Source organism: Rattus norvegicus, chromosome 3 (genome assembly GCF_036323735.1).
Source record: "Rattus norvegicus strain BN/NHsdMcwi chromosome 3, GRCr8, whole genome shotgun sequence".
Taxonomy (NCBI): domain Eukaryota; kingdom Metazoa; phylum Chordata; class Mammalia; order Rodentia; family Muridae; genus Rattus; species Rattus norvegicus.
This window is the reverse complement of record NC_086021.1, coordinates 153,227,128-153,250,519: the sequence shown is the minus strand read 5'-3', so window position 1 is coordinate 153,250,519 and position 23,392 is coordinate 153,227,128. Positions and strand designations below refer to the sequence as shown.

At 42.4% G+C, this 23,392-nt stretch overlaps 1 protein-coding gene and 1 long non-coding RNA gene across 4 annotated transcripts in view; one reads left to right on the top strand and one right to left on the bottom strand.

Annotated features, from left to right (window-relative positions):
• Slc24a3 (solute carrier family 24 member 3) overlaps positions 1–23,392 on the bottom strand; it is a 499,080-nt gene that overhangs the window by 253,978 nt on the left and 221,710 nt on the right. The gene's annotated exons all lie outside the window — the stretch shown is intronic.
• Positions 834–21,695, top strand: LOC120101723 (uncharacterized). Its single transcript, XR_005502522.2, has 3 exons — positions 834–1,044; positions 15,647–15,793; positions 18,364–21,695. It is a non-coding gene; the product is annotated as an uncharacterized LOC120101723 (long non-coding RNA).

Genomic DNA, 23,392 nt, shown 5'->3' with positions numbered 1-23,392 from the left:
ATCTACTGTTGCAGAATTGTAGTGGATGTACCCAAAGTACTCATACAGAACATACTACCTGCATATGAGATAGTTGGGTTCTCAACTAAAACTCTAACTTATCTACAATCTCTAAAGCAGTATCTTTGGTATTAAAACTAGCAAAGTTGGGCTTCTAGGGATCAGTGAAATAGGCAGAGGCCAGAAAGACCAACTCTGGAGCCAGATGCAGTAGGGGCTTCTAATCCAGCTTTGTCTGGTATCAATCTCAACCCCCATCTAGTGACCACAGGGCTTGGTGGCCCACAAGTATTCTGTTCAATGGCTCAAGAATACTTGGCATTAATTCTCCTTAGCCCTCTTGTGGGGTCATTACAAGCAGCTTCCCCTACCACTGACTCCAGTACTGCAAAGAGATGTGTGGTGGTTTGAACATACTTGGCCCAGAGAGTAGCACTATTAGGAGGTGTGGCCTTGTTGGAGTAGGTGTGGCCTTATTGGAGGAAGTGTATCACTGTGGGGATAGGCGTAGAGATCCTTCTCCTAGGTGTCTGAGGATGTTGAGTCTTCTCCTGACTGCCTTTGGATCAGATGTAAAACTCTTCGCTCCTTCTCCAATACAGTGTCTGCCTAGATGTTGCAATGTTTCCACCATGATGATACTGGACTGAACCTCAGAACCTGTAAGCCAGCCCCAATTAAATGTTATCCTTTGTAAGTGTTGCCTTGGTCATGGTGTCTCTTCACAGTAATGAAAACCCTAAGACAACATATAAAAATGAAGCTGGCAAGGAACCCTTGCTGGAGGTCTGGGAAACCTAGTTGTCCATGGACATGAAATTGTGTGACAGGAAAGGGGCAGTAAGCAACAGGAGGGAGATATCCAGCCACAGTCATCTGCTAGTAGGAAATCCTATGGTTCTTGGACTAGTCAGATTAGGAAGCTTTGCTTCCAGTTACCTAGGAGATGGTAATGTTTTGAGAGAACTTAGAATTCATAGGACCATAAAGAACCAGGTCGCATAACCCTACTGCAATGAGAATCCCAAGAAACAAGTGGGTCAGGTAATCTTGTATATGCAGTCTTGAACATCAATATGACTTGTTTTGAACAAAGTGGAGAGTGGGGACTAATAGTCAAGGTTGTCTTCTGTCCTCCACATGTTGTGGACTTATATGCATAACTACACACACACACACACACACACACACACACACACACACACACACACAGAGAGAGAGAGAGAGAGAGAGAGAGAGAGAGAGACAGACAGACAGACAGACAGACAGACAGACAGACAGAGGGATGTATGCACGAAATGTTTAACTAATAGGAATAAAACCAGAACAGTAAATTAAGTTTCTGCAAATTTTGATTGTTTTTTTTTTCTTTTTTTTCGGAGCTGGGGACCAAACCCAGGACCTTGCGCTTGCTAGGCAAGCACTCTACCACTGAGCTAAATCCCCAACCCCATTGATTAGTTTTAAAACCACAAGAGAACTCAGTATTTAAAGAACTACATAGCAACATTCTTTGTAAAGCAATAATTTCTCTGTTGGGCTAAAATTTGCATTTTATTCTTTTAATTATCCACGTTAGTAATTGGTACGGGGCATTGAATCCCAAGGCTCGGTTATGATAGGCAAACTCTCTCCACTGAGCTGTAGCACCAGCTCTTCAGCAACTTTTCATTTTGGGGCAGGGCTTTGCTACATTGTCTGTGAAGTCACTTTGTAACTCAGGCCGTCCTTGAGCTTAGAATCCCCTTATCTCAGCCTCATGTGTAACTAGGATTGTAGGCCTATAGCATTGGGCCTGGCTCTATTTGTGTGTTTTTTGATTTTCAGTTGTTGGCTTATTTTTACACAATCAGGTTGAAATTTGAATATAGAAGATAAACTGGTCACACCCAGTTAGTTACAAATAAAAAAACTATTTATTATTGTACATGCATTTGATGTATGTGTATGGGGTGTGCATGCTACTCCATGCATGTGGAGACTGAAGTACAACTCTGTATTCTCTGTTCTCTTCTTCCACCATTATGGGTTAGTTTTACTGTGCCAGCTCTACTGGCCATGCAATTTTGGTTATTCTCCATGGTGCCTCTGTCCTTGGATTGTAAATGGCAGTGGTCAGAGGACTCTCTGTCCAGTGGGATTGGTTTCCTAGGCCAGGTCATAGCTTTCAATACCACCCATCATTTTCAGCCTCCTAAATAAGACTCTCAAGGCTTAACCTATAACTAAAATTCCCACTGGTTACATATGACTGTATTCATATTAGATTGTTTAAGTGGCAGTATACTCCAGATTACCCCTGAAACCTGCCCTTCTAACTACATTTATGCCTCTTCATAGCTCAAAGAATAAATGCCAGTCTACTAAATCATTAAGCCAAAGCTCAGCTGTTCTTGTCTGTCTGTCTGTCTGTCTGTCTGTCTCTCTGGTGATTCTGTTCTGTTATCATCAAGTTTTCTGTTCGACTCAAATATCTGTTGCATAGCAGAGGATATAAAATTCAGTGGTAACATGCTTTATTTTCAGTAACATACATACAGACATATACACAGACACAGACAGATAGACAAAGACACAGACACACATCCATATGAACTTGCACACACACACACACACACACACACACACACACACACACACACACACTGAAAATCTATTCTTTGCCTCCTGCCTCCTTCGTTATCACCAGCAGGGCCCTGGACCACTGAAGTAGCTTTAAAATTGGTGCCCTGGCTTTCACCTTTGGCCTCTCTAATCCATTTTCCCATCCAGCAGCCAGAGTAATCTTTCAAAATACAAATCAGCTCATGTCACTTCTCTGCTTAAAAACACACCATGCCATCCTGCTTATTTCTCTCACTGCAATTACCACAGCCTGTAATTACCCTGATGATTTGTTTCTGTATCTACTGACTGTCTCCTCCAACTAGAGTGCAAACTCAGAGGTCGGGGGCTCTATATTATTTCCTCAACACGCCCAGCACAAGGCCTGAAACAGAGTAGACAATCCATATCATATTTTGGAAGAAATTAATGAACACTTTTCAGGTCGGAGGACTTATCATTTGATTTCAGGTCTAGGAAAGTTTCTTGTCAGCAGAATCTGCCCGTGTTCAAAAAGACAAGATGTGCTTTAAATAGGTACCAGTCCTGGCAGAAGCCAGGCACTGAGGGAACGGTATCTCTGCAGAACCTTTCATCGCCCTCAGAAACTGAAAACCCCTAAATATAGGCCAGCCATTAAAGATTCATGAGCGCCTGCTGTGATTTATCAGAGCTGTGGAAATCGAGACTTCCATTATAGTGGCTTCTTTGACATTTGTTCCTAATCAACGCATGCACATATTTTATTACCTTTTGAGGGAAGTTTGACCAGGGGAATATTCCCGAAGCATGAGAGAGGCTTCCGTCAGAACAGGGATCATGCTTTGTTCTCCAATCCAAACACCAAACAGCCACACACTTCCTGCCCCTGCACATCAGCTAGAAGGAGAAGGAGTTTCAGACCACTTTTCCTCGCTGTCCTGTTCTCTTTGGTGTATTTCACTGAATCGAACTGCAGGCCCAAGGGACTAGGGAAAGGTGTAGGTGTGGAGAGTTAAAGGAATAATATCATTTGATCTTTTACAGAAATTTGGTTCAGATTTATTATTTGGGCTCCTTACTTTCGAAGCCAAATTTCCACATGTGTGATAAAAATGTGCATGTACGGGGTTGGGGATTTAGCTCAGTGGTAGAGCGCTTGCCTAGGAAGCGCAAGGCCCTGGGTTTGGTCCCCAGCTCCAGCTCCGAAAAAAGAACCAAAAAAAAAATGTGCATGTACTTCTAGGAACAAAACACAGAATCTTATCGGAGGTTTATATTCAGTCTGATTTACAAAAGACTTTGCACTTCTTATAAGGAAAACAAAACCAAAGTAAATTGGCTAAGGGGATCATGGGCACCTGAACTGTGGGGCTACCAGGCTGCTTTTCTTGAGTATACCCTGCAAGTCCGGTTTAATTGTCCCAGCAGGCAGCCTGGGCTTTAGTGGGTGATTTTTAAAGCTTGCCATTGATTCTAAGGCACTCCAGTGCTAGAAAGCATCAGCCCAGAGAAAGGAGAGCCGGATCCTATTACACCCTGAGATGGGGAGCTAGGCAGTGACTTTGCTGGAGCATTTCCTGACATCTGTGATGAGGGGGAAACATGCTGAGCCATGCCACTTTCATTTTCTGCTTTGAGCACATTGCAAGTTGGCCTGCAGAGATAAGATGGCCCATTTTGCTAGAAGACCTCAGACACACGTGTAAATCTGTCTCATAGCCCCCATCCTCCCATGCACGCGAGCGCGCGTGCGCGCGCGCGCACACACACACACACACACAGTAACTAACTGGTCATCATGCATATGGGGGGGGGAAGGTTCATGACTTTATCTTAATAGAGAATGTAGGCTTTCCTATGTCTCAGGATACCAATATATTCGAAGGCTTGCTAAAACACACAAAAAAATAGGGAGCAAGACAAATGAATTGTGTGCAAAGGATGTGTTACAAGTGTTGCTAATTATAACAATGTCAAGCTAAACCTAAATATTAAGTGATTTAAAAAAAAATCACTCACAATCAGACCTAGGTTGAAAAACTAGAGAGAATAAGTAAGTGGACACACAGACCTTAGCTTTCTTAGATACTTCAATCTTTGTGGGAATCTGCAGGAATAGGCTGGAAGACACACACACACACACACACACACACACACACACACACACGAGTGACTATGCCTATGTGTGCATATATATATCTATATGTAGATGTTTGTATGTATTTGAGTTGAAGACTTCAGGAACAGAAAGGAGGGAAAGCAAGGGAAAGGTGAACCATGTGGCAGGAGAGGCAGTGCCAGACCCTTGCTCCCCAGGCCCTGAGATGAGACTGAAAAGTCCAGTCCTGTTCGTGCTGCCAGCAGGGGTCATTTCAGAGGCCAAACAGGCCCTGTCAGCTCCGATGATGAAAAACTTTACACAGCACCTTTTCACAGGTTCTATTGACCTTTTTACAGGTCAATAAAAGCCATTAACTTCCCTGAGGCTTCAGTGACAGTGTGGGAGATTTCATTCTCAATGTTTCTCAAGCCAGCAGTGGGTGTTCAGGGCTGGGAATGCTGAGTGTGAATACCTTTCTACTATCGACAGGGCTTTAATAGTGGGGAGAAAGGTGTCAGGGATGTATCTGTATTGCTACCTAGGTTCCCTTCAAGGTCCTAGGAGAGTAAGTAACACGGAAAGTGTAGTGTGTGCTGGGCTCTCTCTGTACAAGTCCTCAAGCCAGCACAGAGGAGCCCATTAGATCCTTCCTCTTTTATTTCATAGCCCCCAGTCCACATTCCAATAGTCTCTACAAGCCACATTTTCTTCTGAGTTTATCTATGCAAACATTCAGTGTGGAAGAGGTTCTTGTTTGCTAAGCCCTAGCTAACTTTTAGGCAGGATGGTCAATGTTGTACAGTGGGCTTTTAATGCCCATGTCCTGACTGAGCCCACTAGTATGTGTGTCTGATGGCTTCCCTCAGATTCTATCTCACCGGTGATAGCCTCTCATTGATGCTTTATGCTCACTTGGAGGACTGTGCTAAGACAAGTCAGTGGCCATAGCACATCCAGTAAACATTCTCCCAGAAATGCATTGTAAGGAAAAACGGATTAGTAGGGATGCACTGGGTTTAGGATGAAGAAAATCTAGGAATCACCTCAGTGCCTCAGAGGAGGAGCCAAGATAAAGACAGAATACCAGGAAATGGCCCAGTTATTAAAAGTTAAAGGACTCTTTCCTTTTAAGAAGGAAAAGGACTCATAGCATGTGGCAAATTGAACATCAAATCTTATGCAGAAGCTTTTGGACAACTTGAAGGCTCTTAGTCTATTGCAAACAAAGGTTCTACTGACTCTCATCAAGAAGTCCTAAGAGTCAGGTGAATATTTTGTGAAGGCAAGACATAGTCTGGAGGCTTAGGTATGTCTTAGACCCAGGACATTCTGGCATCGCTACTACAAGATATAAACAGCAACTCCAGCTCCAACAGTTGGGCGTGAGGTGAAGAACTGTGCTCTTTTTTTTCCCCACTCTGAATTTGTCTCCCTGATGGCAAATCTGAGATATTAAGTGGTCTGGCTCTGCAAGTGCCCTCATCTCTGATCGTCTGTAAAGAGTCCCGTTTCTCACAGTTCCCACTGCAACTGACCTGGGCTCCCATTTCCAGGGTTCTGTCTATATACTTGGCATACTTAAATAAATACAACAAAGCAAATAGCCTTGGGTACCCATGGGACTGGAGACTGGCTGCTTCCAAAGGGTAGAGTTGACTCAACAAAGAATTGTGCCTGCACACGTGTCCTTTCTACCCTTAAAAGCAAGAGAAACGAGGGGGCTGATGCCAGTCCTTTCTCTAGGTTCCTGGGGAGAAGAGCAGATATGTTGGGTTATGTCATTACCCTGCATCTGAGACTGTCCCCAGAACATCAGTGCTGTCAGCTGTCTCTCTGTGCAAGTGGTCTCCTTTGTTGTGCTCATACCAACGGAAAGGCCCAGGAATTAGCTGCCTAGAGGTGGTGGCTGTGGTGGTTTGAATAGATTTAGCCCTCACAGACGCATGTATTTGAAAGTTTGGACCATGTGGAATGGCACTATTATGAGGTGTGGCCTTATTAAAGGAGGTGTGGCCTTGTCAGAGAAAGTGGTCACTGTGAGGTGGGGTTTTGAATATATATATATATATATATATATATATATATATATATATATATATGTGTGTGTGTGTGTGTGTGTGTGTGTGTTTGTGTGTGTGTGTGTGTGTATGTATGTGTGTGTGTGTGTGTGTGTGTATGTATGTATGTATGTATGTATGTATGTATTTTTTTTTTCAAGCTCTGCCCAGTATAAAGTCCAGTCTCCTCCTGGACTTGCTCAAGATGTAGAACTCTCAGCTCCTCCAGTACCACGTCTGACTGGATGCTACCATGATTCCCACCATGACGATAATGGGCTTAATCTCTGGAGCTGTACCCTAGTCCCAATTAAATGTCCTTTATAAGAGTTGTCTTGGTCGTAGTGTCTCTTCATAGCAATAGAAACCATAACTGAGACAGTAGGCAAATAATCCTAGCTCTCTCAACCCTCAGTGAAATAAGGGAGGTATGTTCCACTCTATCTACTGGTCCCCACCCCTGTTCACCAAAGAAGCAACTGGGCATATAAAGTGACATTCACTGGCTGCTTTGTCCTACTTGAGTCAGCAGCTCCTGCATATCTGTTTGTACCTAAACCCAATGCCAGGGGTTTACCTAAACTCAGGTTAAAGGAGAAGTAGAGTCAACTCTAGCCCTTGGAAGCAGCCAGTCTCCAGTCCCATGGGTGCCCAAGGCTTTTTGCCTCCTTATATTTATTTAAGTATGGTAGACATATATATAGACAGAACCCCGGCAATGAGAGCCCTGTAGAAGCAACAGGACCCAACTTCTATATCTTCAGTCACTACATATTTGCTACATATTACCTACATATTCATAAACAAGCCCTATGAGATTCCCATATTTTCACAAACATTTTATCTTTTGATTATATGATACTTGATGTACAGTATTGAACATTATTTTTATTTTTAATTCCATGGGTGGCAAACTTACTTCTTGAATTCTTGCATTAATGGTGAAATGTTTAGGAAGCATTTAGGGTTAGAAAGACATGAGGAAGGTGGGACCTCCTGATGGGATTAGTGGCTGTATGGAATCCAGAGCCAGTGTACCTCCTGTATGTCCTGCATGAACTTGTCTGCCCTTCCACATCATGATGTAGCACAAATGCCCTCACCAGGTGCTAATATTACGCTTGTGGGCAACTCGTCTTCCAGGACCATGAGAGAAATGAAATTGTGATTGCTCATAGTTTGCTCAGTCTGTGGTCATCTGTCAGAGCAGCAGCAAACAGCCCAAAGCACCATCTCTTTTGTTTGAGATTTTCTTTGTGCTATGTGATAAAGGGAATTGACAGTTTTTTCTTCCAAGAGTTCTTCACATATGTAGATTTGGGCTAATCCTCAAAATCAATCACAGAGCTACATGAATAAAGCTCTAGGAATGTGGCTGTTAGTCTAGGCTTGTACACAGATGCCAGTCTTCTAAGCCAATAAGCAATAAACCACAGATTAACTACCTTTCTGTCTGTCTCTTTCCTTCTCTCCCTCCCTCCCTCCCTCCTTCCCTCCCTCCCTCTCTCTCTCTCCCCCTCTCTTTCTTCCTTCCTTCCTTTCTTTCTTTCTTTCTTTCTTTCTTTCTTTCTTTCTTTCTTTCTTTCTTTCTTTCTTTCTTTCTTTCTTTCTTTGTCCATGCTCCTTACAATAGAGACTTACAATAGTCTTTCTTTCCCTTGGGAATATTCCTGACCCCATAGAAAAGGGACCAAGGCCAGACTCTGGGCAGGAAGGGGCAGAATTTGTTATGATACCTTTATATATATTGTACCAGGCAGATACAGAGTCTCAGTTTAAACTGCTAGGGATAGACAGGCCTGATAGTCTAGTCTTTTACCCTCCCCATCTCCCCACTTCCCTTTCTTTCTTCATGCTTCCCTTCTCTGATTTATTTGTATGTTATAGGCAAGTATTCTAATATTGACCTAAATCCCTAACCCTTAAAAAAGGTTTTGAAATAGGGTTTAGCTACATTGCACAGGTTGCCCTTACATATATTCTTTTCTTGTCTCTGCCTCTCAAGATGTGGGGTTACAGGCTCAAGCCACTAACATGGGCTAGCCCACATACTGTCTAAATAAGAAAACAAAAACATTGGCAGTAAGTTGGGGCTGGGATGTAGGGAAGCTCATCCAATCTGATGTGTACTGATTGGAACTCCCTATCTTCCAAACTTTCATCTCACAGACTTCCCTGCCAACAAGAGGCCCTGAACATATCTGAGCCCTTACTGTTTAGGCTGATGCCATATGCACTGGCCATATGCACTGCTCTACATAGACTTTCCAATAACAATCAGCTCATGGATATCAGGGCCCATTTAACCATAAGGCTTCATTCTGAGAGATGTGATATTTTGCCATAGGAACAACAGAGCACAACATCAGGTAAACATATGGTTCAGTCTACTACATTCCTAGGCTATATGGTGTACAGTGCTTTTCCCAGAGCCACAGTGAACAAAACAACACAAGATTCAATCACACTAAACAGAAACAGGACATGTTCAAGGCTGCTGCTAGAGTAGCACTGCTCCACCATGCCCTTCCGCCATGATGGGCTCAAACTTTTAAAGCTGTGAACAAACACAGATCATTCCTCCCTTGTTTATTGTAGATGTTCTTACAGATATGAAATGTTGACGAGCACAATTTAGCACCTCTCCAGAGGAATCTTATGTGTGCTCCAGTTTGAGAATCCTTGCTCCAGTGATTAAGATTTAAGACATTTAGTTAGAATACCAGGATTCAAATCCTCAGTCAGCCAATAACACTTATTTGATCTATAATAATTTATATAACTTTTTTCCTGAATATTGCTGCTAAGAATAAGCAAGTTAGTATAGGCAAAGTAGAGAGCAAATATCTGACAAATAAGAAGTTCTGAACATATGTACGACACATTACATAAAAGATGTGTGTGTATATATATATGTGTGTGTGTGTGTGTGAGTATACATGTATATATATATAGAAACACACATATGTCTATGTATATGTAAAGGATGTTTATAAAGTCATCTTTTCTTACCCATATTCATGGATTGATTGAAACAACTATGGATCAAGAATACTGAGAAAAAATGCATCGGTGTTAAACAACTATAACATATTTTTCCTTATCACAATTTCCTAAATAATACATATAGCATTGATTTACATTGTACTCGCATTGTATTAGAAATTATAATAGCAGTGACTTAAATTATAATAACAATTAATAAAATGTACCCTGTGTATTTGTGTACATCAATAGTACACCACTTCATATAAGGAATGTGAACACTCACAGACTGGCATCTCATCAGACAGTATCCTCCTCTACCCCTCTCTGCTTTCTATTATTTTTCTGTTCTTGTTGATTGAGAAAAATCAGGCATGTACCTCTATTGGGATAGAGTTTAAGCTCAAAGTTGGTGTCAACTGGCTTGTATGGGACCTTCTGAAGACTATGGAATAAACTTGACCTGGCATCCCAAGATATTCCCTTGACAGCTTATCAGCTAATGGAGGCAGCATATACTGTGAGCTGAGAACAGCGTTCAGAAAAGCTGAACGCTTACACACAGCATTGCCCTGTGTGTCACCTCTTCCAGGACCGGAAATCCTCAGGGGTAATAGGAGAGGGCATCTTTCCATCTCTTCCTAGGCCCAGAAATGAACCGCAATCTTTAAAGCAAGAATGATTTGGTCTGCTTTGAGACATTGCTTAAGTCAGAAATTTTACTTTCTCCACACTACACACTGGGACATCCCTCAAATTCCAAAGCAGGGGGCGGCCTGGGCCTTTGTCAGTTACCTCCTTATCATTTTCTCATTGTCTCTTCTTTTTCTTTCTTTTAGTCTAACATTATTGGATCATTAGAGACTTGCTGAAAAGAGGAAGTAGGTGCAGGAACAATGGTATGCCTGGGGTCAGTCAAAGGCTTTGTAATCTTTCCTTCTGTGCTGAGGAGAACACAATGATCCCTAAATAGCATACTAGGGTCAGGCATCAAAATAAAGTGTGCCTATCCCATTGGGTTGTGCAGTTACAGTAAGTCAGGGAGTTACTGAGGTGTGAATTGTGACCCCCACAGCAAACTTACTGAGGTGCATTAGACATATCACACCCTGGGGCACTCACCTAACATGCTACCACACTGACTTTGATGGGCCTCACCAGCCAGGCAGCCAAGGGTATGCAGCTGCTGGCATCTTGATTCCATATGGTAGATCATGGCCTTCGCATAGATGACCCTGCATTTAGAAACAGCGTAGGGAGCAGGGAAGACTGTGTGTCTCCATTTAGATGGGCAGAGCTTTCTGTCATATTGGCCTTTGATCAAAACCAATGAGCTGTGAATTCCCTGAACCACACATTTTATTTCAGAGCCAACACTAGGACAAGATGTGTATGTGTGTGTGAGGTACAGTAGGACATATAAAAAGACAGCTGCTGTCAGCATCGTTCTGGAGCATGTGCTCCAGTCCCCAGAGAGAGAGCATCTCCCTAAGCAATTGCTCCTTAGGTTCCCGAGATGCCTCATTTACCTTTCCCTGTTCTTGTTCTTCATTTCTATGCTTTTTGGTGATTGAGACAGGGTTCTACCATGTATTCCAGGCTGGCCTCAGACCCTTGGTCTTCCTTTCATATCCTAGCAAGTGATGATTGCACTTCTACACTACTGCTTCAGGCTCTGGCCCTGTTTCATTATACTGAACAGATCCTGAGATCTTCTGTTTCCTTGAATGGGCAGACACAGCATCTAGAAACATCCAAATGTCCTTCTGCAGTCAGCCTTGCTGCAGAGAACGTCTGTTCAGCCACAAATCCCAAACTCTGGTCATGGGTAAGGAAACACTGCCAAAGGCACATGATTGACTGGATGACTTGAAGCCTTAGATGGAGTTATAGGTTGGATATAAAATCTCATCTCCAAAATCTCACGTTGTTTAGTCTTTAGCTGGCAGTACTACTTAGAGAGCTTCAAGAAAGTTCAGGAGGTGGAGCCTTGTTAGAAGAAGGATGTCACTGGGGATGTCCCTAGCTCTTTTCTGTTTTGTTCTCTCTGCTTCCTGGTCCACCATGAGGTGAGAACTTCGCTTTACTAGAATACACTCCTGCTACCACAATATTCTGTCAGTTATACCACACAGGGACAAACAACATGGAGAGCGCCCTTTTGAAACCATGAATTAAAGTAATAGCGTCTTCCTTTCAATTGTGATCTCAGGTATTTGGTTAGAATAAGCAAGCTAATAGGGATCGCTTTGACCTAGAAGTCAATGTAAAGCATCAGCCATCTCCTGGACACAAAGCACTCCACAATAGTCAGGTAGGCACCCTGTGTTCAGAGATATGCAAAAAGTAACAATGATTCTTTGCCTAGAATCTCTTTGCCAATGGCTTGGGGCTTAAATATTAGAGCTTTTTCTTGGGATTAATAAAGATGGGCTATATGCCAGATATGGCTTCTTCATAAACTGCTTGATGCTATATAAAGAAATGCTGAAAAGGGCATCCAGAAAAGTGTCTGAACCAAGAGAAATGAATAATATAGGACTTACCAACATCTGGCTCTGGCCCTTTAGGGAAACCTAATGTAATGACCTCAGCTATGTCAACTCTGCAGTCTCTCTTTTTTATTATGAGTCTAGATGTGAGAGAAAGGATTTGTGAGGTCTGGGTTCTGGTTTTATTTCCACTGGTGTGACCTGGCTAAATCCCTTGACCTCCCCAAGCCTAAACTTTGAAATGAAGGAGAAAGATTGGGTAATTTTCAAGGAACATTTTTTTTTTGCACAATACAAATTTAAAGATAAAAATTACTTACGTCCTACTTTCTGAAAACTCAAACTGAGAATGCTTTATTGAATTATATGAAAGAGAATATGGATTCTCACAATTTAGAAGGTTGGTTCTACTGAATAGAAGAATGCTAAATGAAAAAGTCAATGCTATATTTTAGCCTAGGACATATTAATAGTGGGATGCCTTTGGAAAGTTACGGTATACTGGGAAAAGCTTTCTAATGTCCAAGCCCTTACAAGGTCCCTATGCTGGAATGTGAAGCCAGACAAACTCTAATATCTGCACAGATCTCTTCTTAGGACATCATGTCCCAACCTATAGTTCTTTTCAATACTGTTGTTCCCTGATATGGGATACTGGCCTGGTTTGCATTCTCATCTGGAGAAGGGCAAGGGTGTCAACTCTATAGCTGAAAATTTCCCAGGGAAAGGACCTTGGGAGTGACTGCTGGTCTGTGGTTATTGAGAGTGAAAGCTACATAAGTGGACTCAGCAACTATAAGATTTGTGGGCTAGGAGGCTATAGGTGACCTAGTGTGTGGGCTAGGGCTCAGTGATACATTTGTTCTCTTGACTGCTCTAGAAATTCTAGGTTGTACAAACTCTGTACTTACATAATGCATTTCCATCCATAGCTTTTGCACACCTGGGTTGGTAAGACTGAGTGGTGGCTACCGAGCTTTGTAAACCTAGGCATCAACTTGGGAAGGTATTCTAGACTTGTGAACTTAGGTTGCTACAGGAAGGATAGTGTCAAGCATCTGCCTTCTCTTTTTTTCCATAGACTCTTCTTCAAAGGCTACCTAAATGACTTTTTATAAACGATGATGCTGCAAAGCTAAGAAAAAGGTTTTATTGCTACGGAGGGAAGATTCCTATAAGAGATCTCACTCCTGGCAGCCCAGAGAACTATCTGGGCAGAATGTACCTGCTTTACTTCATTGTATGCTACGAATACACAGGTCACTCAAAAGTAAAAATGTCTGACTTAAGCTGCACCTCATGGCTTCCATGGGTGTCCAGTTTATGCTACTCAAGGAACCAACTTAATATTATCAAGATACTTGTAATTTCATTCTCCTTATCAAGTGGGTCTAATGGTATAGTCCTTTTTGTCACATGGGTCTCCATCCCCAGAAGCTGTTCCTGAAATAGGGAGCTTATTTGAGGGTAAATTCAGGAAATTCCAGTCAGGAAAGTAGGGTAGGAAGGTAAGATAGCCACACAGGGCCTGTTTGTGAGTTTAACTTCACTAGGCAAATTGGTTTCAATCCCACAATGGTCTTCTGAAGGTGCCATGGGGTCAACTCTGGATTGGTCCATGAAGAGGGGAGGAAGATGGTACTCAATCTTATCTCTCATTAGTTGAAGATTGCAACTGTGACACTCATTCCCAGGCATTTTTAGTTTGTTCTAAATTCACTCTGAGCACACTTCCATGGAGAGTAAAGAGCAGGAAGAAGGGAGATGTAAGAAAGCTTATGTACTTTTATGGAAAATACCCATGGGTAACCTCAGTGTGGGTTGAGGAGATAGGGTCCAGTCATTGTCAGCATCTGCTATAATCCACAATCTCACATCCTATCTACCTGGTGGATTTATCCATCTACCTAATTTATAATCATCAGAAATAAGTACAATAAAGCTAATCAACCCATTGAAAACACTAATCTAAGCTTAATGGAAAAAAAAAAAGAGCCAACAACCAGAAAAACCTCACAGTTACTTTTCCCTGTCTGGATCTGGCATTTTCAGTTGTCCATCTGAAATCCATCTCTCCCCTTGATCCTTTATGACAAGGTCCAATGTTGCCTAGTTAGTCGGTTTTTCTCAGGACCAGAAGTTCATCTGTCCTGGTCCATAGCATCATCTCCACTTTTCTTGTGGTTTAGGAAAGGGCATGAATTATGAAGGGGGTGTTTTTAAGGAGGATGGCAGGAAAACACTGACGTCCACCTTGCTGCTAAAGACACATACAACAAGATGTAGGATGGGTGGGCTTCTGACAGTGACATGTAATCTTTTGTAGTCTCTGTTTATTTGCCCACCCCCAGTCACATGTAAGCACACACGTGATCGACAAAACTAGTACATACAAGCATTTTTTAGGGAATATGCTCTTTAGCCACACTGCATTTGTGTGTTTGGTTTGAGAAATTTATATATGGGAGCTTATGCATATACCAATTAAACTTCCTTCCATTTACCTGCAGGCTGGAGAGATGGCCTAGAATGTTCGCTCTTTATTATGCTCTGTGGATATACCTACAACCCTTTGGCCTTTTGTAAATCTGATAATTAAACATTTTATGGCTTGGATGGGGTTCTTCATGTCTTGACTTATCTAAATTTCTATTGCTTGTAAAAATGTTGAGTTTACTAGGGTCAAGTACAGATATGTTGTCATAGAGGACTCCACTCTAAGACCATTAGTTACATTTTTGAAGCAGTTTTCCAACAGTTATACCTTATCAGGAATATTCCCATCTATAGCATATTGTGTGTCTGGCCAACCCAAGATTCTGAAAATGCTATGTTGAAGTCAAGAACTGAGCTATCTTTCTCATTGTCCAGAGTTACCCATGTGCAAACCATTTCAAACAAGAAATTATCATCAGTGACTCCCTTATTAAAACTTCTATATGGATCAGGCTTATACATTAGAAACTATAAGGGTGTGTGTTCTTCTTTGATAGTTTGGTGACAGAGAACTCCACAGATGGGCTGGAGGTAAACAAGACCATCTGTCAACAACAGGCTGCAGCTATTTGATTACACCAGGCTTGCCTCTAAACTGCTCACTTTGAGCATGCATTTCAACCCATGCATCTCTGCCTCCTGACTTGAAGTGGTGCATATGCTAATTCTATGATGGTCAGGTAGCCTCAAGGGCAACTCAGTAAAATTTGGTAACAATCACCTGAAGAAATCAGAGATAGCTGGAGATAGAAGTTTGTAAAATACAAAAATGGCTTTTTTCAGTGAAGTTAGTGGTCTTTGGTTCAAATAAAGTACTTCGGAGGGGAGAGGTAGGTATACAGGTATTTTTAAAGTCACACAGGGTAGCTTGTGTTCCCTTTTGGCTCTCTCCTGGTGTTTTTATTTCCATGTATCCACTTTATTGGTAGGTGGAGCATGCAAGTGGCCTGGGGAAGGAGAGCCAGCTTGTATGTGTATGAGAATGCACAGGAGTCCTGTATATGAAGCAGGGAAGCACATGCTGGAAAACAGCAATCAAGGGCAACAGGGAGCCTGGGAATACTAGAGCAAATTCGGTAAGCATGCGCTACTTCTGTCCATAGGATGCAGTCTTTTTGAGTATTTGGTAGCTTTTCATTTAGGATCAGAAGTCAAGGGTCTCCAGAACTTACTACGTTTCCAAAGGACTCCAGTGGCTAACTGGATGTTCTTTGTATCGATCAATAGAGTTTCTTCTCTCAATGGCCAGAAGAAGTATGTGGGAAAGCAAATCTTTCTCTAGATAATACTTGTGGAAACTCAAAAAGTACAGTGACCCATCGGCTCCTCACCAGAAGGGTACTGCTTTCTTTTCCATGTTTCCCAGCTCTGTTTAGCCTCTCAACTACCCCCGAGGAAATCAGAGTATTGCTTCCCTCTCAATAGTATCCATTCCCTTCCCCTCCCTCCCTCCCCCCCTCTCTCTCTCTCTCTCTCTCTCTCTCTCTCTCTCTCTCTCTCTCTCCCTCTCTCTCTCTCTCTCACACACACACACACACACATACACACACATGCACAAAACACACACAGTGTATGAATGCACACATGCACATACGCCTGCATGTGCACACATTCTCACCTTTGCTAACTTCTTTCCATTTTTAAAATTTTGCCAATGATGAAGTGTGACAATTGGGACAGAAATACTTCTAGATGCTGATAGCAAGAAAGCAGGTTTCAGTGTGAACCTTTGATAAATGTCTCCCATCCCCAGGAAAATTTTAACTCTTCTCCGTACAAAGCATGCTGTCTCTTCCCTAGGGCTCTTCTGATGTGAGTTTGTGGCTGCCACAGTCCTAGTGTACATTCAGGCTAAACCTTGGGCATCTTATCTCTTACATGCAATGCTTCCCAGGAGTGGGGCTGGGTTTCTTTTGACTTAAGTTCTCATGCTGTAATGAGCTATGGCCTGGACATCTAAAAACAGCCATAGAGCGAATCTGGTCTTACAATGTGTGGACAGACCGAGGCAGGCTAGAAAAACAAGCAAGGAAAGAGGGAAGCTCTAGAGAAACACTCCCGTCTTTCACTCAGTTGAGGTAGGAAGCCCATTCAAGTACTACTGTGAGATAAAACAGAGGCAAATTTGATTGCTTTTTCACAGTTTAGGGACCAAGGCCAGTTGTGTGACAAGAATCGTATTGTCCACTCCCAAGACAGTTATGCTGGAAAGAAGGAAGGAAATGTCATCACAGAGAGATAGAGACTAAAAAACCAGGGGCTGGGGGACTGTTATGTATCAGCAGCTCAAAAGGTCATCTCCCTGATGACCTTGAGACATTCCACACCGACATGTATTTACAGCCGACACCAAATTGTCTCTGCCAAGTTGTCTCTGGGAGCTGCTATCAAACCGTTCGTTTGTTGTGGCAAAAAGCAGCAGATTAGTTCAAGTGCCAGAGCTCCTCTGCTTCAGTGGGAGCGGATTTCTCCAGCCACCTCTCCACTGTGTCACACAGCACAGCCATAACTAGCAATAGAAATAAAGAGCTGCTTCTGCTTGTAGGTGCCAAGCATGATGCAGAAAGCCCACCTCCCCCACTGTTGTGTAAGGTGACGATGGCCATTTATGGTTTCGTAGGATGTGCAATGGGCAAAGGTCCCTAGCCTAAGAGGTGACCGAGTACTGGGATCCTACCATAATCTCTGCTTCCCAAGTAATGCTAGAGGGCAGATCATATGTATTTCCTTTAAGGTTTTAGTAAATACCTTCAAAATATAGCATGTATGCTAGAGAAGGCCTAAGTCATAAGTCCTAGGCTTCATTGCTTTTAGCTAACTAAACATGCTCACATATTCACCACCCGGGTAAAACGTGAAATCCTAGCAGAACCTCAAGGGTATCCCTCCAATGGGCACTCTTTCAAAAGTGTGAAACAAGATCCCATGGGCTTATTAAGCCATTACTCATGAGGCTGTGAGTACCATAAGGACACTTGTTTTCTTTAGGCATGCACATAACACTCTATGGAGCAGTAGAGTCTAGTGAAAATGGCCAGTCCTTGGGAATTTAGCATAAGTCAAAGAATTTCCTCAGTCTCCTTTCTCCATTCCCTCTGCCAGCTTCTCTTTCTTATAGAACATACCATGTAATATCATGATCAGGGCAGGAGAGATAGGACACGAATGAGAATTACATAACTAAAAGGGCAGGACAGAGAGGAGGTATAATAGGCCAGAGAACATCCCATCCTATGTGGAGAGTTGTCTTGAGCGTGGATGTTGCCAATTAGCCAAGCTGGAATGGTGGAAGGAAGTCTGGTCTGGTTGGTGGAAAGGATCACCATCAAGGCCTCTGAAGTATCCATTTATAACTTCTTGTGGGCAGAAGGGAAGGGTGTGCTGTGGTCAGACCCAGGTTCTTTGAGACATGATGCCCTCACCTCGTATCAACAGTGGCCTTTCAAGATGATCTACTCAAATAATACACCTCTGCCCTTCTCTCCGAAGACTGTAAATGTCTTCATGTTTGAAACCTATAGCTTTGTTCCTTGGGAAAAAGTTGGGAACTCTCAGGAAACAATAGTTGTATAAATTACAGTTGCCCCCACTTTTTTAAATGAATCCCATTTTTCCTTATTTTCTACCTTATGCACCTTTCCCAAAGGTTTCAAGATAAAGGGCCCCTGGGATGCCCAAGGAGCAGCCACTGTTTGGCCAGGGTTTGGACCTCCAGCAGCAGAGCAGCGTGTGTGTCACAGTCACATCGGAAGATCTACAGCAGGAAGTGCTCCTTCTTTATGCCCCAAACACCAAGTGCATGCTCCAGTGAGAGATTTACAGATACGACTGCCCATGAGGACGCTTCGTCATTTTGTCTGTCGTATGCTTTGTAGTCTGTGGGATGTTCACAATTAAGGACTGCAAAAGTGGGGACTTCAGTGCAAAAGTGTGAGCCTCGGCCAAGGCACTTCAGCATTCCCAGCACAAGTCTCGCACTGAGAATTCCATCAGATTTATTTTCCTGGAAAGGTGTGTCAGACCGGTTCACCCTGGGCAGTTGCACACCCAGGATACCTGTCTCACTGTAACTAGGAGACTCATAGTCCAGAGTGGAGTGTCCCAGCCAACACTGGCTGTGGCTTTCAGCCTGCTCTCTCCTAGCAAAGCTGCTTAGTCCTTCAAATACAAGGAGCTGGTTTTCAGCCAGCCAGCAGCAGGGGGTGGCAGGGACAGAACTAAACAGGGCATTCTGCCCAGTGCTAGCCAGAGTCCCATCTGCCCCAAGCAATAACTTGTTCGACATGGCAGCTTTGATAGGAGCTCCTCTCTGTCTAACCCCTCTGCTGCCTACTCTCTTCTTTTTGGTTATCAGTCACCTGAGAAACTACTTGAATCCTGATCTCTGATGTTGTTTTCAGTGACTCCTGAACAAAATGGACAGGGTCCTTATAATGTATTCAACTCTGAGCTGCACCCCAGGAGGCGCTGAGGAACTGCTATTTGACTGCATTCCCCCTCCCAGGAAGTGTGGATTTCTTTTTCTTTATGAGGAGAAAAGAAGAAAATGGCTCCAAGGCCTGGAGTCACTAAAATATTAACAATCCATAGAATGTTGACTAGGTGCCAGGACTGGGCTAAGCTGGTTTGCATGATGTTATGGTTTGAGTAGATCCCCAAGAAACACATTGGAAACTTAATCCCAATGTAACAGTGTTAGGAGGTGTTTATATTAAGACAGCTTCACTTCCTCTCTGCCTCTCCTTTCCCTCTCTCTTCTTTCCTCTCTATCCTCTCTTGTTCTTTTCTCTTCAGTCATGGAAGATGCAGCAAAAGGCCCTTGCCATATGCCAGCCCCTTGATCTTGGATTTCTCAGTTGCTAGAATTGTGAGGGTATCCATTTCTTTTCTTTATAGCTGCCCTGATCTGTGGTATTCTGTTATAGCGGTGCAAAGCTGACTGACACACAGATTATCTCATTAATTCCTTGGCAGCTTTGTGGGAAGACTGATATAAGTAGTGCCTCCCTGTGGAAGGAAGCAACCGACTTTTGAATGTTATACTACTATATGGTAGGGTTCACATTTGAGTCATAGGTGACCTGTACCCAACCGCACAGCTCTAGAGTAGGTGAGACCTAATGCTTCAGCATTAGGAAACTATGCTGATATGAGAACCCATTAGCACACTAGCTATGGAAGCCCCAAATTACTCATACACACAGTACTCTTAAGACATCTCTCCATTCCGTGCATCTGAAAGTGGCTTCCCCTCAACTAAGAGGATGGGTTTATATTCATTGCCACGAAATCTCATCTTTTAAGACATAGCTCATTTCAGGATGACTGGCTTTTGTGACCCTATTTCAGCCCTCATATAATTAAGTCAGAGTTAGTTAGCTGTGATTTCAGTAAAATCCATTTACTATATATCGAAGTTACCTAGCACATGGTGTTTAGTGAGGGTGTTCAGTTCTGGCAGGGGTTCAGGGACTGAAGTGATATGCATGCCTTCTCAGTCTAATTTTCCTTGTTATCTGATCTTCCATTTTTTCTTTTCCCCTGTCTGCTAAGCTTAAGGGAATTCCTGAGGAGCCAGCAAATGCCAAGCTGAAGGTACAAGGCTCTCAGGCTTCTGAGTCACTGTGTGGATAGATGCTTGCTGAATACTGTGTAGCTATGGAACTTTGCAAGAGTGTTAAGTAGACTCCTCTGTTAGTAAAGTACTAAGATCTATCAAACCACTTATGATTACCATGAATCAACAAGGCACTTTTTGTTTGTCCTTCCTTCTAGGTTTATGGTGTCTATAAGGTGGGGTTTTTTTTGTTTTTTGTTTTTTTATGGTTTCAAAGACTTGATGCTAATCATTTAGGCGATGCTGGGAACCATAGTGAACCGAAAGATGTGGCAGAGGTAGCATGAGCAAATGGCAGATGTGGGCTGCCGCTTACAACAGTGTGAGCTCCTGCAAAGGTCTTCCGGCAAATGTTTTCCTGTCCGTTTGTCTACCTGGTAATTGCCATAAGCAATTAACTGATCCTAATAGGACCTAACCAAAAATAAATAAATAAACTCACTTTGAGTCAGAGAGTTCTGAGGACTTGCTCAAAGCTCCACAGTGGGCTGACAGCAGAGCTGAGTGACATCTTTGGGTTTTGTGGATGGCACAAGGTCACTTGAAGAACATTCCCCCTTCTGACAATGCTCAAATGGTTCATCCAAGTCACCTGAATCCTTCAAGTATGAGCAGTGACTTTCCTTTCAGAGTGATTTCCTATAACTCTAGCAGCTATGAAAACAAAGGCCTGTCTCCTGGCAATGGCTTCAGCCCACAACCAAACCCAAGACCTGCCTAAATGCCACCAATGGACAGAGAATTAACATATTTCCTTATTGCTAGGAAACAGAAGTTCAGTAATTATATTACACCTAATAAGAGACTTGGGTTTCCAGACTTTTATATTTTTATCTGTAAATATTAGCTTTCCTGTTGAGGCAGCTTGCTTTCAACCTCTTGTACTTTCAACATTTAATTAAAAGTCTCCCAGAACTCATTATATTCTGCCCTCCAAAAGCTGGCTAAGCAAAATCATTCTTTGCTATTGTAGCTCTTTCCTCTTAGATGTTCTTTCGTGTAACTCACTGAAGCCACGCTCTGAAACCCAGAGTCTGGGCAGGTTTATCAGTGTTCTGGTGCTAGCATATGCCAGAGATAAGCGCTGAACACCCGCAATGCTCCTCTGGACAAAGGGGACAAAGATAACAGTTCAGTCCCTCTTAGCACCTTGCAAGGATGGGATGAGATCCCACGACCTGGCACATAGCACACAGTCAGTAGGGGTGACGCTTTCCTGTTTTCTTTTCTATATCTACCACAGAAGTACAACTCCAGGAAAGGAACTTTTTGCAGGCGGTTTCAGCCAGTATTGCTGAGAGACTTATCACTTATCATTCCCTTTTCTTTACTATTTCAGTACCCAGCTGCCCAACTTCTGCTTGCAAGCCCCATGCTCCTTCCTTCCTTCCTTCCTTCCTTCCTTCCTTCCTTCCTTCCTTCCTTCCTTCCTTCCAGATGTTTTTTTATTTAGATTTCAAATGTTATTACATTTCCTGGTTTCCTGGACATAAGCCCCCTATCCCACCCCCTCCCCCTTTTCAATACACCCTCCCTTCCTGTCCCCCCTCTCCTGACATTCCCCTACACTGGGGGTCCAGTTTTGGCAGGACCAAAGGCTTCTCTTTCCATTGGTGCCCAACAAGGCCATCCTCTGCTACTAGAGCCTCATGCAGCTAGAGCCATGGGTCAGTCCATGTATAAGTCTTTGGGTAAAGGTTTAGTCCCTGGGAGCTCTGGTTGGTCATGCTTCTTTCTTAAGGGCTTTGAGACTTGGCTTTGTCTATATCCTATATGATAGGGCTTCATTTCTCAAGTTCTTAGAAGAATTAAACTCCAGCTATCTACATTATCGGGTTGATAACATGACCTTTCCACATGTTTTTCTCCTTGATTTATATTCCCCCTCTTTGACCAACACTGACATATAATCTACATAGTGTGAATCCTTGACCTTTGCTGGGTCTGTTTTCCAAATACCTTAAACAAGGGCAATACCTGTGCATGCATACATATCTATGTATTCTAGACTGGACTCTGAATCAGATCTGTGAATTCTGCTTTTACTCTTTTCTACACAAGGACTTTTCTTCTTTCTGGATTTAAAAAGTCTATACTGTTGACAGAAGAATGATTCAAGTGGCCATTAAATCAGCACACATAGTTGGGATGTGACCAAGGACATTGGTTCCATGACAGTCATAGAGAAAAGGGGCAGAGGTTATGAGAACTGACCATGGCAAATTACATATAACACCAGGTCAGATGTGATTATAAGGCAATAAAACAAATATGGGGTTATTGACAAGGTCAGTTCTAGTTAATGGTAATACAGAGTATGTTAAATCATCTTTGTGCTTTTTTGTAATTAAAAAAACAAAAACCTCTCAGGGATGGTGACATGGCTCAGAGAGCAAACACATTTGCCACTAAGCCTCATGGCTTGGGTTAAATCTCCAGGACCCACAGAGTGGAAAGAGAAAACAGATTCCTACAAATCATCTACTTACCTCCACTTTTAGGCATTGTCATATGCCTACCCCTAATAAATGGATAAAATATAATTTTAAACAATGAACAATAAAATAAATAAAACAATGCTAATAAAAATATATACACATATACATATATGTGCATATTAACAGAAAAGAAGAAAGATCTAAACTCAGTAAGGTAAATTCCTAGCTTAGAAACTAAAATAATTAAATTCCAGGCAATAATGGAAAGAAATTGTAAGAGTTAGAGCAGGATTCAATAAAATTGAAAATAGAAAAATAGTTCATTAAACCAAAGCCTTACATCAAGATCAATAATGTAGTTCTATCTAGTTAAAATACAAAATATTACAAAATACAAATTAGTAGAATAAAAAATGAAAGAAGAGCTGTACATACCATCATTAAGATAATAATCAAAGAATATTGTCGCAATCCTATGCCCTTATAGTTGAACACCCAGATGAAATAAACCAATTCCTTTAAAGACATAATCTACCAAAAACTCAATCAAGAGGTAAATAATATGGATAGGTTTATATCACTGCAGAAGTCAAGTCAATAATCACTATTCTAAAAGAGGA